Source organism: Oncorhynchus clarkii, chromosome 18 (genome assembly GCF_045791955.1).
Source record: "Oncorhynchus clarkii lewisi isolate Uvic-CL-2024 chromosome 18, UVic_Ocla_1.0, whole genome shotgun sequence".
Classification (NCBI taxonomy): Eukaryota; Metazoa; Chordata; class Actinopteri; order Salmoniformes; family Salmonidae; genus Oncorhynchus; species Oncorhynchus clarkii.
This window is the reverse complement of record NC_092164.1, coordinates 67,432,837-67,446,261: the sequence shown is the minus strand read 5'-3', so window position 1 is coordinate 67,446,261 and position 13,425 is coordinate 67,432,837.

Here is a 13,425-nt window from a genome sequence, read left to right as displayed (position 1 = left end):
AGCTGGTCTGTCATAATATACTAGAGAAACAGAGACAGTTAGCTAGCTGGTCTGTCATAATATAATAGAGACAGTAGATCTAGCTGGTCTGTCATATTATAATAGAGACAGTAGATCTAATTGGTTTGTCATAATATAATAGAAACAGTAGATCTAGCTGGTCTGTCATAATATAATAGAGACAGAAGATCTAGCGGGTCTGTCATAATATCATAGAGACAGTAGATCTAGCTCGTCTGTCATAATATGACACAGTAGATCTAGCTGGTCTGTCATAATATAATAGAGACAGTATATCTAGCTGGTATGTTATATATTATAATAGAGACGTAGATCTACCTGGTCTGTCATAATATTATAGAGAGGATAGATCTAGCTGGTCTGTCATAATATAATAGAGACAGTAGATCTAGCTGGTCTGTCATAATATAATAGAGACAGTATATATAGCTGGTCTGTCATAATATAATAGAGAAAGTAGATCTAGCTGGTCTGTCATAATATAATCGAGACAGTAGATCTAGCTGGTCTGTCATACTATAATAGAGACAGTAGATCTAGCTGGTCTGTCATAATATAATAGAGACAGTAGATCTACCTGGTCTGTCATAATATAATAGAGACAGTAGATCTAGCTGCTCTGTCATATTATAATAGAGACAGTAGATCAAGCTGCTGGTCTGTCATACTATAATAGAGATGATAGATCTAGCTGGTCTGTCATAATGTAATAGAGACAGTAGATCTAGCTGGTCTGTCATAATATGAGACAGTAGATCTAGCTGGTATGTTATATATTATAATAGAGACAGTAGATCTAGCTGGTCTTTCATAATATGAGACAGTAGATCTAGCTGGTATGTCATAATATAATAGAGACAGTATATCTAGCTGCTCTGTCATATTATAATAGAGACAGTAGATCAAGCTGCTGGTCTGTCACACTATAATAGATCTAGCTGGTCTGTCATAATGTAATAGAGACAGTAGATCTAGCTGGTATGTTATATATTATAATACAGACAGTAGATCTAGCTGGTCTTTCATAATATGAGACAGTAGATCTAGCTGGTATGTTATATATTATAATAGAGAGGATAGATCTAGCTGGTCTGTCATAATATTATAGGGAGGATATATCTCGCTGGTCTGTCATAATATAATAGAGACAGTAGATCTAGCTGGTCTGTCATAATATAATGGACACAGTAGATCTAGCTGGTCTGTCATAATATAATAGAGACAGTAGATCTAGCTGGTCTGTCAAAATATAATAGAGACAGTATATCTAGCTGGTCTGTAATAATATAATAGAGACAGTAGATCTAGCTGGTCTGTCATAGTATAATAGAGACAGTAGATCTACCTGGTCTGTCATAATATAATAGAGACAGTAGATCTAGCTGCTCTGTCATATTATAATAGAGACAGTAGATCTAGCTGGTCTGTCATAATATAATAGAGACAGTAGATCTAGCTGGTCTGTCATAATATGAGACAGTAGATTTAGCTGGTATGTTATATATTATAATAGAGACAGTAGATCTAGCTGGTCTGTCATAATATGAGACAGTAGATCTAGCTGGTATGTTATATATTATAATAGAGACAGTAGATCTAGCTGGTCTGTCATACTATTATCGAGAGGATAGATCTAGCTGGTCTGTCATAATATAATAGAGAAAGTATATCTTGCTGGTCTGTCATAATATAATAGAGACAGTAGATCTAGCTGGTCTGTCATAATATAATAGAGACAGTAGATCTAGCTTGTATGTCAAAATATAATAGAGACAGTATATCTAGCTGGTCTGTCATAATATAATAGAGACCGTAGATCTAGCTGGTATGTCATAATATAATAGAGACAGTAGATCTAACTGGTCTGTCATAATATAATAGAGACAGTAGATCTAGCTGCTCTGTCATATTATAATAGAGACAATAGATCTAGCTGGTCTGTCAAAATATAATAGAGAAATAGAGACAGTTAGCTAGCTGGTCTGTCATAATATAATAGAGACAGTAGATCAAGCTGGTCTGTCATATTATAAAAGAGACAGTAGATCTAGCTGGTCTCTCATAATATAATAGAGAAATAGAGACAGTTAGCTAGCTGGTCTGTCATATTATAATAGAGACAGTAGATCTAACTGGTTTGTCATAATATAATAGAAACAGTAGATCTAGCTGGTCTGTCATAATATAATAGAGACAGAAGATCTAGCTGGTCTGTCATAATATGACACAGTAGATCTAGCTGGTATGTCATAATATAATAGAGACAGTATATCTAGCTGGTATGTTATATATTATAATAGAGACGTAGATCTACCTGGTCTGTCATAATATTATAGAGAGGATAGATCTAGCTGGTCTGTCATAATATAATAGAGACAGTAGATCTAGCTGGTCTGTCATAATATAATAGAGACAGTATATCTAGCTGGTCTGTCATAATATAATAGAGAAAGTAGATCTAGCTGGTCTGTCATAATGTCATAGAGACTGTAGATCTAGATGCTCTGTCATAATATAATAGAGACAGTAGATCTAACTGGTTTGTCATAATATAATAGAAACAGTAGATCTAGCTGGTCTGTCATAATATAATAGAGACAGCAGATCTAGCTGGTCTTTCATAATATAATTGAGACAGTAGATCTAGCTGGTCTGTCATAATATAATAGAGACAGCAGATCTAGCTGGTCTTTCATAGTATAATAGAGACAGTATACCTAGCTGGTATGTTATATATTATAATAGAGAAAGTAGATCTAGCTGGTCTGTCATAATATGAGACAGTAGATCAAGCTGGTCTGTCAAAATATAATAGAGACAGTATATCTAGCTGGTCTGTCATAATATAATAGAGACAGTAGATCTAGCTGGACTGTCAAAATATAATAGAGATAGTAGATCAAGCTGGTCTGTCATACTACAATAGAGAGGATAGATCTAGCTGGTGTGTCATATTATAATAGAGAAAGTAGATCTAGCTGGTATGTTATATATTATAATACAGACAGTAGATCTAGCTGGTCTTTCATAATATGAGACAGTAGATCTAGCTGGTATGTTATATATTATAATAGAGAGGATAGATCTAGCTGGTCTGTCATAATATTATAGGGAGGATATATCTCGCTGGTCTGTCATAATATAATAGAGACAGTAGATCTAGCTGGTCTGTCATAATATAATGGACACAGTAGATCTAGCTGGTCTGTCATAATATAATAGAGACAGTAGATCTAGCTGGTCTGTCAAAATATAATAGAGACAGTATATCTAGCTGGTCTGTAATAATATAATAGAGACAGTAGATCTAGCTGGTCTGTCATAGTATAATAGAGACAGTAGATCTACCTGGTCTGTCATAATATAATAGAGACAGTAGATCTAGCTGCTCTGTCATATTATAATAGAGACAGTAGATCTAGCTGGTCTGTCATAATATAATAGAGACAGTAGATCTAGCTGGTCTGTCATAATATGAGACAGTAGATCTAGCTGGTATGTTATATATTATAATAGAGACAGTAGATCTAGCTGGTCTGTCATAATATGAGACAGTAGATCTAGCTGGTATGTTATATATTATAATAGAGACAGTAGATCTAGCTGGTCTGTCATACTATTATCGAGAGGATAGATCTAGCTGGTCTGTCATAATATAATAGAGAAAGTATATCTTGCTGGTCTGTCATAATATAATAGAGACAGTAGATCTAGCTGGTCTGTCATAATATAATAGAGACAGTAGATCTAGCTTGTATGTCAAAATATAATAGAGACAGTATATCTAGCTGGTCTGTCATAATATAATAGAGACCGTAGATCTAGCTGGTATGTCATAATATAATAGAGACAGTAGATCTAACTGGTCTGTCATAATATAATAGAGACAGTAGATCTAGCTGCTCTGTCATATTATAATAGAGACAATAGTTTTTAGCTGGTCAGTCAAAATATAATAGAGAAATAGAGACAGTTAGCTAGCTGGTCTGTCATAATATAATAGAGACAGTAGATCAAGCTGGTCTGTCATATTATAAAAGAGACAGTAGATCTAGCTGGTCTCTCATAATATAATAGAGAAATAGAGACAGTTAGCTAGCTGGTCTGTCATATTATAATAGAGACAGTAGATCTAACTGGTTTGTCATAATATAATAGAAACAGTAGATCTAGCTGGTCTGTCATAATATAATAGAGACAGAAGATCTAGCTGGTCTGTCATAATATGACACAGTAGATCTAGCTGGTATGTCATAATATAATAGAGACAGTATATCTAGCTGGTATGTTATATATTATAATAGAGACGTAGATCTAACCGGTCTGTCATAATATTATAGAGAGGATAGATCTAGCTGGTCTGTCATAATATAATAGAGACAGTAGATCTAGCTGGTCTGTCATAATATAATAGAGACAGTATATCTAGCTGGTCTGTCATAATATAATAGAGAAAGTAGATCTAGCTGGTCTGTCATAATGTCATAGAGACTGTAGATCTAGATGCTCTGTCATAATATAATAGAGACAGTAGATCTAACTGGTTTGTCATAATATAATAGAAACAGTAGATCTAGCTGGTCTGTCATAATATAATAGAGACAGCAGATCTAGCTGGTCTTTCATAATATAATTGAGACAGTAGATCTAGCTGGTCTGTCATAATATAATAGAGACAGCAGATCTAGCTGGTCTTTCATAGTATAATAGAGACAGTATACCTAGCTGGTATGTTATATATTATAATAGAGAAAGTAGATCTAGCTGGTCTGTCATAATATGAGACAGTAGATCAAGCTGGTCTGTCAAAATATAATAGAGACAGTATATCTAGCTGGTCTGTCATAATATAATAGAGACAGTAGATCTAGCTGGTCTGTCAAAATATAATAGAGATAGTAGATCAAGCTGGTCTGTCATATTACAATAGAGAGGATAGATCTAGCTGGTGTGTCATATTATAATAGAGAAAGTAGATCTAGCTGGTCTGTCATAATATAACAGAGACAGTAGATCTAGCTGGTCTATCATAATATAATAGAGACAGATCTAGCTGGTCTGTCATAATATAATAGAGACAGTAGATCTAGCTGTTCTGTCATAATATAATAGAGACAGTAGATCTAGCTGGTCTGTCATAATATAATTGAGACGTAGATCTACCTGGTCTGTCAAAATATAATAGAGACAGTATATCTAGCTGGTCTGTCATAATATAATAGAGACAGTAGATCTAGCTGGTCTGTCATAATATAATAGAGACAGTAGATCTAGCTGGTCTGTCAAAATATAATAGAGACAGTATATCTAGCTGGTCTGTAATAATATAATAGAGACAGTAGATCTAGCTGGTCTGTCATAGTATAATAGAGACAGTAGATCTACCTGGTCTGTCATAATATAATAGAGACAGTAGATCTAGCTGCTCTGTCATATTATAATAGAGACAGTAGATCTAGCTGGTCTGTCATAATATAATAGAGACAGTAGATCTAGCTGGTCTGTCATAATATGAGACAGTAGATTTAGCTGGTATGTTATATATTATAATAGAGACAGTAGATCTAGCTGTTCTGTCATAATATGAGACAGTAGATCTAGCTGGTATGTTATATATTATAATAGAGACAGTAGATCTAGCTGGTCTGTCATACTATTATAGAGAGGATAGATCTAGCTGGTCTGTCATAATATAATAGAGAAAGTATATCTTGCTGGTCTGTCATAATATAATAGAGACAGTAGATCTAGCTGGTCTGTCATAATATAATAGAGACAGTAGATCTAGCTTGTATGTCAAAATATAATAGAGACAGTATATCTAGCTGGTCTGTCATAATATAATAGAGACCGTAGATCTAGCTGGTATGTCATAATATAATAGAGACAGTAGATCTAACTGGTCTGTCATAATATAATAGAGACAGTAGATCTAGCTGCTCTGTCATATTATAATAGAGACAATAGATCTAGCTGGTCTGTCAAAATATAATAGAGAAATAGAGACAGTTAGCTAGCTGGTCTGTCATAATATAATAGAGACAGTAGATCAAGCTGGTCTGTCATATTATAATAGAGACAGTAGATCTAGCTGGTCTGTCATAATATAATAGAGAAATAGAGACAGTTAGCTAGCTGGTCTGTCATATTATAATAGAGACAGTAGATCTAACTGGTTTGTCATAATATAATAGAAACAGTAGATCTAGCTGGTCTGTCATAATATAATAGAGACAGTAGATCTAGCTGGTATGTCATAATATAATAGAGACAGTATATCTAGCTGGTATGTTATATATTATAATAGAGACGTAGATCTACCTGGTCTGTCATAATATTATAGAGAGGATAGATCTAGCTGGTCTGTCATAATATAATAGAGACAGTAGATCTAGCTGGTCTGTCATAATATAATAGAGACAGTATATCTAGCTGGTCTGTCATAATATAATAGAGAAAGTAGATCTAGCTGGTCTGTCATAATGTCATAGAGACTGTAGATCTAGATGCTCTGTCATAATATAATAGAGACAGTAGATCTAACTGGTTTGTCATAATATAATAGAAACAGTAGATCTAGCTGGTCTGTCATAATATAATAGAGACAGCAGATCTAGCTGGTCTTTCATAATATAATTGAGACAGTAGATCTAGCTGGTCTGTCATAATATAATAGAGACAGCAGATCTAGCTGGTCTTTCATAGTATAATAGAGACAGTATACCTAGCTGGTATGTTATATATTATAATAGAGAAAGTAGATCTAGCTGGTCTGTCATAATATGAGACAGTAGATCTAGCTGGTCTGTCAAAATATAATAGAGACAGTATATCTAGCTGGTCTGTCATAATATAATAGAGACAGTAGATCTAGCTGGTCTGTCAAAATATAATAGAGATAGTAGATCAAGCTGGTCTGTCATACTACAATAGAGAGGATAGATCTAGCTGGTGTGTCATATTATAATAGAGAAAGTAGATCTAGCTGGTCTGTCATAATATAACAGAGACAGTAGATCTAGCTGGTCTATCATAATATAATAGAGACAGATCTAGCTGGTCTGTCATAATATAATAGAGACAGTAGATCTAGCTGTTCTGTCATAATATAATAGAGACAGTAGATCTAGCTGGTCTGTCATAATATAATTGAGACGTAGATCTACCTGGTCTGTCAAAATATAATAGAGACAGTATATCTAGCTGGTCTGTCATAATATAATAGAGACAGTAGATCTAGCTGGTCTGTCATAATATAATAGAGACAGTAGATCTAGCTGGTCTGTCAAAATATAATAGAGACAGTATATCTAGCTGGTCTGTCATAATATAATAGAGACAGTAGATCTAGCTGGTCTTTCATAGTATAATAGAGACAGTATACCTAGCTGGTATGTTATATATTATAATAGAGAAAGTAGATCTAGCTGGTCTGTCATAATATGAGACAGTAGATCTAGCTGGTATGTTATATATTATAATAGAGACAGTAGATCTAGCTGGTCTGTCATAATATTATAGAGAGGATAGATCTACCTGGTCTGTCAAAATATAATAGAGACAGTATATCTAGCTGGTCTGTCATAATATAATAGAGACAGTAGATCTAGCTGGTCTGTCAAAATATAATAGAGATAGTAGATCTAGCTGGTCTGTCATACTATAATAGAGAGGATAGATCTAGCTGGTGTGTCATATTATAATAGAGAAAGTAGATCTAGCTGGTCTGTCAGAATATAACAGAGACAGTAGATCTAGCTTGTCTATCATAATATAATAGAGACAGATCTAGCTGGTCTGTCATAATATAATAGAGACAGTAGATCTAGCTGTTCTGTCATAATATAATAGAGACAGTAGATCTAGCTGGTCTGTCATAATATAATTGAGACGTAGATCTACCTGGTCTGTCAAAATATAATAGAGACAGTATATCTAGCTGGTCTGTCATAATATAATAGAGACAGTAGATCTAGCTGGTCTGTCATAATATAATAGAGACAGTAGATCTAGCTGGTCTGTCAAAAAATAATAGAGACAGTATATCTAGCTGGTCTGTCATAATATAATAGAGACAGTAGATCTAGCTGGTATGTCATAATATAATAGAGACAGTAGATCTACCTGGTCTGTCATAATATAATAGAGACAGCAGATCTAGCTGCTCTGTCATATTATAATAGAGACAGTAGATCTAGCTGGTCTGTCATAATATAATAGAGACATAGAGACAGTTAGCTAGCTGGTCTGTCATAATATAATAGAGACAGTAGATCAAGCTGGTCTGTCATATTATAATAGAGACAGTAGATCTAGCTGGTCTGTCATAATATAATAGAGAAATAGAGACAGTTAGCTAGCTGGTCTGTCATAATATAATAGAGACAGTATATCTAGCTGGTCTTTCATAGTATAATAGAGACAGTATACCTAGCTGGTATGTTATATATTATAATAGAGAAAGTAGATCTAGCTGGTCTGTCATAATATTATAGAGAGGATAGATCTAGCTGGTCTTTCTTAATATAATAGAGACAGTAGATCTAGCTGGTCTGTCATAATATAATGGACACAGTAAATCTAGCTGGTCTGTCATAATATAATAGAGACGTAGATCTACCTGGTCTGTCAAAATATAATAGAGACAGCAGATCTAGCTGGTCTGTCATAATATAATAGAGACAGTAGATCTAACTGGTTTGTCATAATATAATAGAAACAGTAGATCTAGCTGGTCTGTCATAATATAATAGAGACAGAAGATCTAGCTGGTCTGTCATAATATGACACAGTAGATCTAGCTGGTATGTCATAATATAATAGAGACAGTATATCTAGCTGGTATGTTATATATTATAATAGAGACGTAGATCTAGCTGGTCTGTCATAATATTATAGAGAGGATAGATCTAGCTGGTCTGTCATAATATAATAGAGACAGTAGATCTAGCTGGTCTGTCATAATATAATAGAGACAGTATATCTAGCTGGTCTGTCATAATATAATAGAGAAAGTAGATCTAGCTGGTCTGTCATAATGTCATAGAGACTGTAGATCTAGATGCTCTGTCATAATATAATAGAGACAGTAGATCAGGCTGGTCTTCCATATTATAACAGAGACAGTAGATCTAGCTGGTCTGTCATAATATAGTAGAGACAGTAGATCTAGCTGGTCTGTCATAATATAATATAGACAGTAGATCTAGATGGTCTGTTATAATATTATAGAGACAGCAGATCTAGCTGGTCTTTCATAATATAATTCAGACAGTAGATCTAGCTGGTCAGTCATAATATAATAGAGACAGCAGATCTAGCTGGTCTTTCATAGTATAATAGAGACAGTATACCTAGCTGGTATGTTAGATATTATAATAGAGAAAGTAGATCTAGCTGGTCTGTCATAATATGAGATAGTAGATCTAGCTGGTATGTTATATATTATAATAGAGACAGTAGATCTAGCTGGTCTGTCATAATATAATAGAGACAGTAGATCTAGCTGGTCTGTCAAAATATAATAGAGACAGTATATCTAGCTGGTCTGTCATAATATAATAGAGACAGTAGATCTAGCTGGTCTGTCAAAATATAATAGAGATAGTAGATCTAGCTGGTCTGTCATACTATAATAGAGAGGATAGATCTAGCTGGTGTGTCATATTATAATAGAGAAAGTAGATCTAGCTGGTCTGTCATAATATAACAGAGACAGTAGATCTAGCTGGTCTATCATAATATAATAGAGACAGATCTAGCTGGTCTGTCATAATATAATAGAGACAGTAGATCTAGCTGTTCTGTCATAATATAATAGAGACAGTAGATCTAGCTGGTCTGTCATAATATAATGGACACAGTAGATCTAGCTGGTCTGTCATAATATAATTGAGACGTAGATCTACCTGGTCTGTCAAAATATAATAGAGACAGTATATCTAGCTGGTCTGTCATAATATAATAGAGACAGTAGATCTAGCTGGTCTGTCATAATATAATAGAGACAGTAGATCTAGCTGGTCTGTCAAAATATAATAGAGACAGTATATCTAGCTGGTCTGTCATAATATAATAGAGACAGTAGATCTAGCTGGTATGTCATAATATAATAGAGACAGTAGATCTACCTGGTCTGTCATAATATAATAGAGACAGTAGATCTAGCTGCTCTGTCATATTATAATAGAGACAGTAGATCTAGCTGGTCTGTCATATTATAATAGAGACAGTAGATCTAGCTGGTCTGTCATAATATAATAGAGAAATAGAGACAGTTAGCTAGCTGGTCTGTCATAATATAATAGAGACATCGAGACAGTTAGCTAGCTGGTCTGTAATAATATAATAGAGACAGTAGATCAAGCTGGTCTGTCATATTATAATAGAGACAGTAGATCTAGCTGGTCTGTCATAATATAATAGAGAAATAGAGACAGTTAGCTAGCTGGTCTGTCATAATATAATAGAGACAGTATATCTAGCTGGTCTTTCATAGTATAATAGAGACAGTATAACTAGCTGGTATGTTATATATTATAATAGAGAAAGTAGATCTAGCTGGTCTGTCATAATATTATAGAGAGGATAGATCTAGCGGGTCTTTCTTAATATAATAGAGACAGTAGATCTAGCTGGTCTGTCATAATATAATGGACACAGTAGATCTAGCTGGTCTGTCATAATATAATAGAGACGTAGATCTACCTGGTCTGTCAAAATATAATAGAGACAGCAGATCTAGCTGGTCTGTCATAATATAATAGAGACAGTAGATCTAGCTGGTCTGTCATATTATAATAGAGACAGTAGATCTAACTGGTCTGTCATAATATAATAGAGACAGTAGATCTAGCTGGTCTGTCATAATATAATAGAGACAGAAGATCTAGCTGGTCTGTCATAATATCATAGAGAAAGTAGATCTAGCTCGTCTGTCATAATATGACACAGTAGATCTAGCTGGTCTGTCATAATATTATAGAGAGTATAGATCTAGCTGGTCTGTCATAATATAATAGAGACAGTAGATCTAGCTGGTCTGTCATAATATAATGGAGACAGTAGATCTAGCTGGTCTGTCATGTTATATAGAGACAGTAGATCTAGCTGGTCTGTCATAATATGAGACAGTAGATCTAGCTGGTATGTTATATATTATAATAGAGACAGTAGATCTAGCTGGTCTGTCATAATATTATAGAGAGGATAGATCTACCTGGTCTGTCATAATATCATAGAGACAGTAGATCTAGCTCGTCTGTCATAATATTACACATTTGATCTAGCTGGTCTGTCATAATATAATAGAGACAGTATATCTAGCTGGTATGTTATATATTATAATAGAGACGTAGATCTACCTGGTCTGTCATAATATTATAGAGAGGATAGATCTAGCTGGTCTGTCATAATATAATAGAGACAGTAGATCTAGCTGGTCTGTCATAATATAATAGAGACAGTATATCTAGCTGGTCTGTCATAATAAAATAGAGAAAGAAGATCTAGCTGGTCTGTCATAATATCATAGAGACAGTAGATCTAGCTCGTCTGTCATAATATGACACAGTAGATCTAGCTGGTCTGTCATAATATTATAGAGAGTATAGATCTAGCTGGTCTGTCATAATATAATAGAGACAGTAGATCTAGCTGGTCTGTCATAATATAATAGAGACAGAAGATCTAGCTGGTCTGTCATAATATCATAGAGACAGTAGATCTAGCTCGTCTGTCATAATATAATAGAGACAGTATATCTAGCTGGTATGTTATATATTATAATAGAGACGTAGATCTACCTGGTCTGTCATAATATTATAGAGAGGATAGATCTAGCTGGTCTGTCATAATATAATAGAGACAGTAGATCTAGCTGGTCTGTCATAATATAATAGAGACAGTATATCTAGCTGGTCTGTCATAATATAATAGAGAAAGTAGATCTAGCTGGTCTTTCAAAATATAATTGAGACAGTAGATCTAGCTGGTCTGTCATAATATAATAGAGACAGCAGATCTAGCTGGTCTTTCATAGTATAATAGAGACAGTATACCTAGCTGGTATGTTATATATTATAATAGAGAAAGTAGATCTAGCTGGTCTGTCATAATATTATAGAGGATAGATCTAGCTGGTCTGTCATAATATAATAGAGACAGTAGATCTAGCTGGTCTGTCATAATATAATGGAGACAGTAGATCTAGCTGGTCTGTCATATTATATAGAGACGGTGGATCTAGCTGGACTGTCATAATATGAGACAGTAGATCTAGCTGGTATGTTATATGTTATAATAGAGACAGTAGATCTAGCTGGTCTGTCATAATATTATAGAGAGGATAGATCTACCCTGTCTGTCAAAATATAATAGAGACAGTATATCTAGCTGGTCTGTCATAATATAATAGAGAATGTAGATCTAGCTGGTCTGTCAAAATATAATAGAGATAGTAGATCTAGCTGGTCTGTCATACTATAATAGAGAGGATAGATCTAGCTGGTGTGTCATATTATAATAGAGAAAGTAGATCTAACTGGTCTGTCATAATATAACAGAGACAGTAGATCTAGCTGGTCTATCATAATATAATAGAGACAGATCTAGCTGGACTGTCATAATATAATAGAGACAGTAGATCTACCTGGTCTGTCATATTATAGTAGAGACAGTAGATCAAGCTGGTCTGTCATACTATAATAGAGAGGATAGATCTAGCTGGTCTGTCATAATGTAATAGAGACAGTAGATCTAGCTGGTCTGTCATAATATGAGACAGTAGATCTAGCTGGTATGTTATATATTATAATAGAGACAGTAGATCTAGCTGGTCTGTCATAATATGAGACAGTAGATCTAGCTGGTATGTTATATATTATAATAGAGAGGATAGATCTAGCTGGTCTGTCATATTATAATAGAGACAGTAGATCTAGCTGGTCTGTCATAATATAATAGAGACAGTAGATCTAGCTGGTCTGTCATAATATGAGACAGTAGATCTAGCTGGTATGTTATATATTATAATAGAGACAGTAGATCTAGCTGGTCTGTCATAACATGAGACAGTAGATCTAGCTGGTATGTTATATATTATATTAGAGAGGATAGATCTAGCTGGTCTGTCATAATATAATAGAGACAGAAGATCTAGCTGGTCTGTCATAATATGACACAGTAGATCTAGCTGGTATGTCATAATATAATAGAGACAGTATATCTAGCTGGTATGTTATATATTATAATAGAGACGTAGATCTACCTGGTCTGTCATAATATTATAGAGAGGATAGATCTAGCTGGTCTGTCATAATATAATAGAGACAGTAGATCTAGCTGGTCTGTCATAATATAATAGAGACAGTATATCTAGCTGGTCTGTCATAATATAATAGAGAA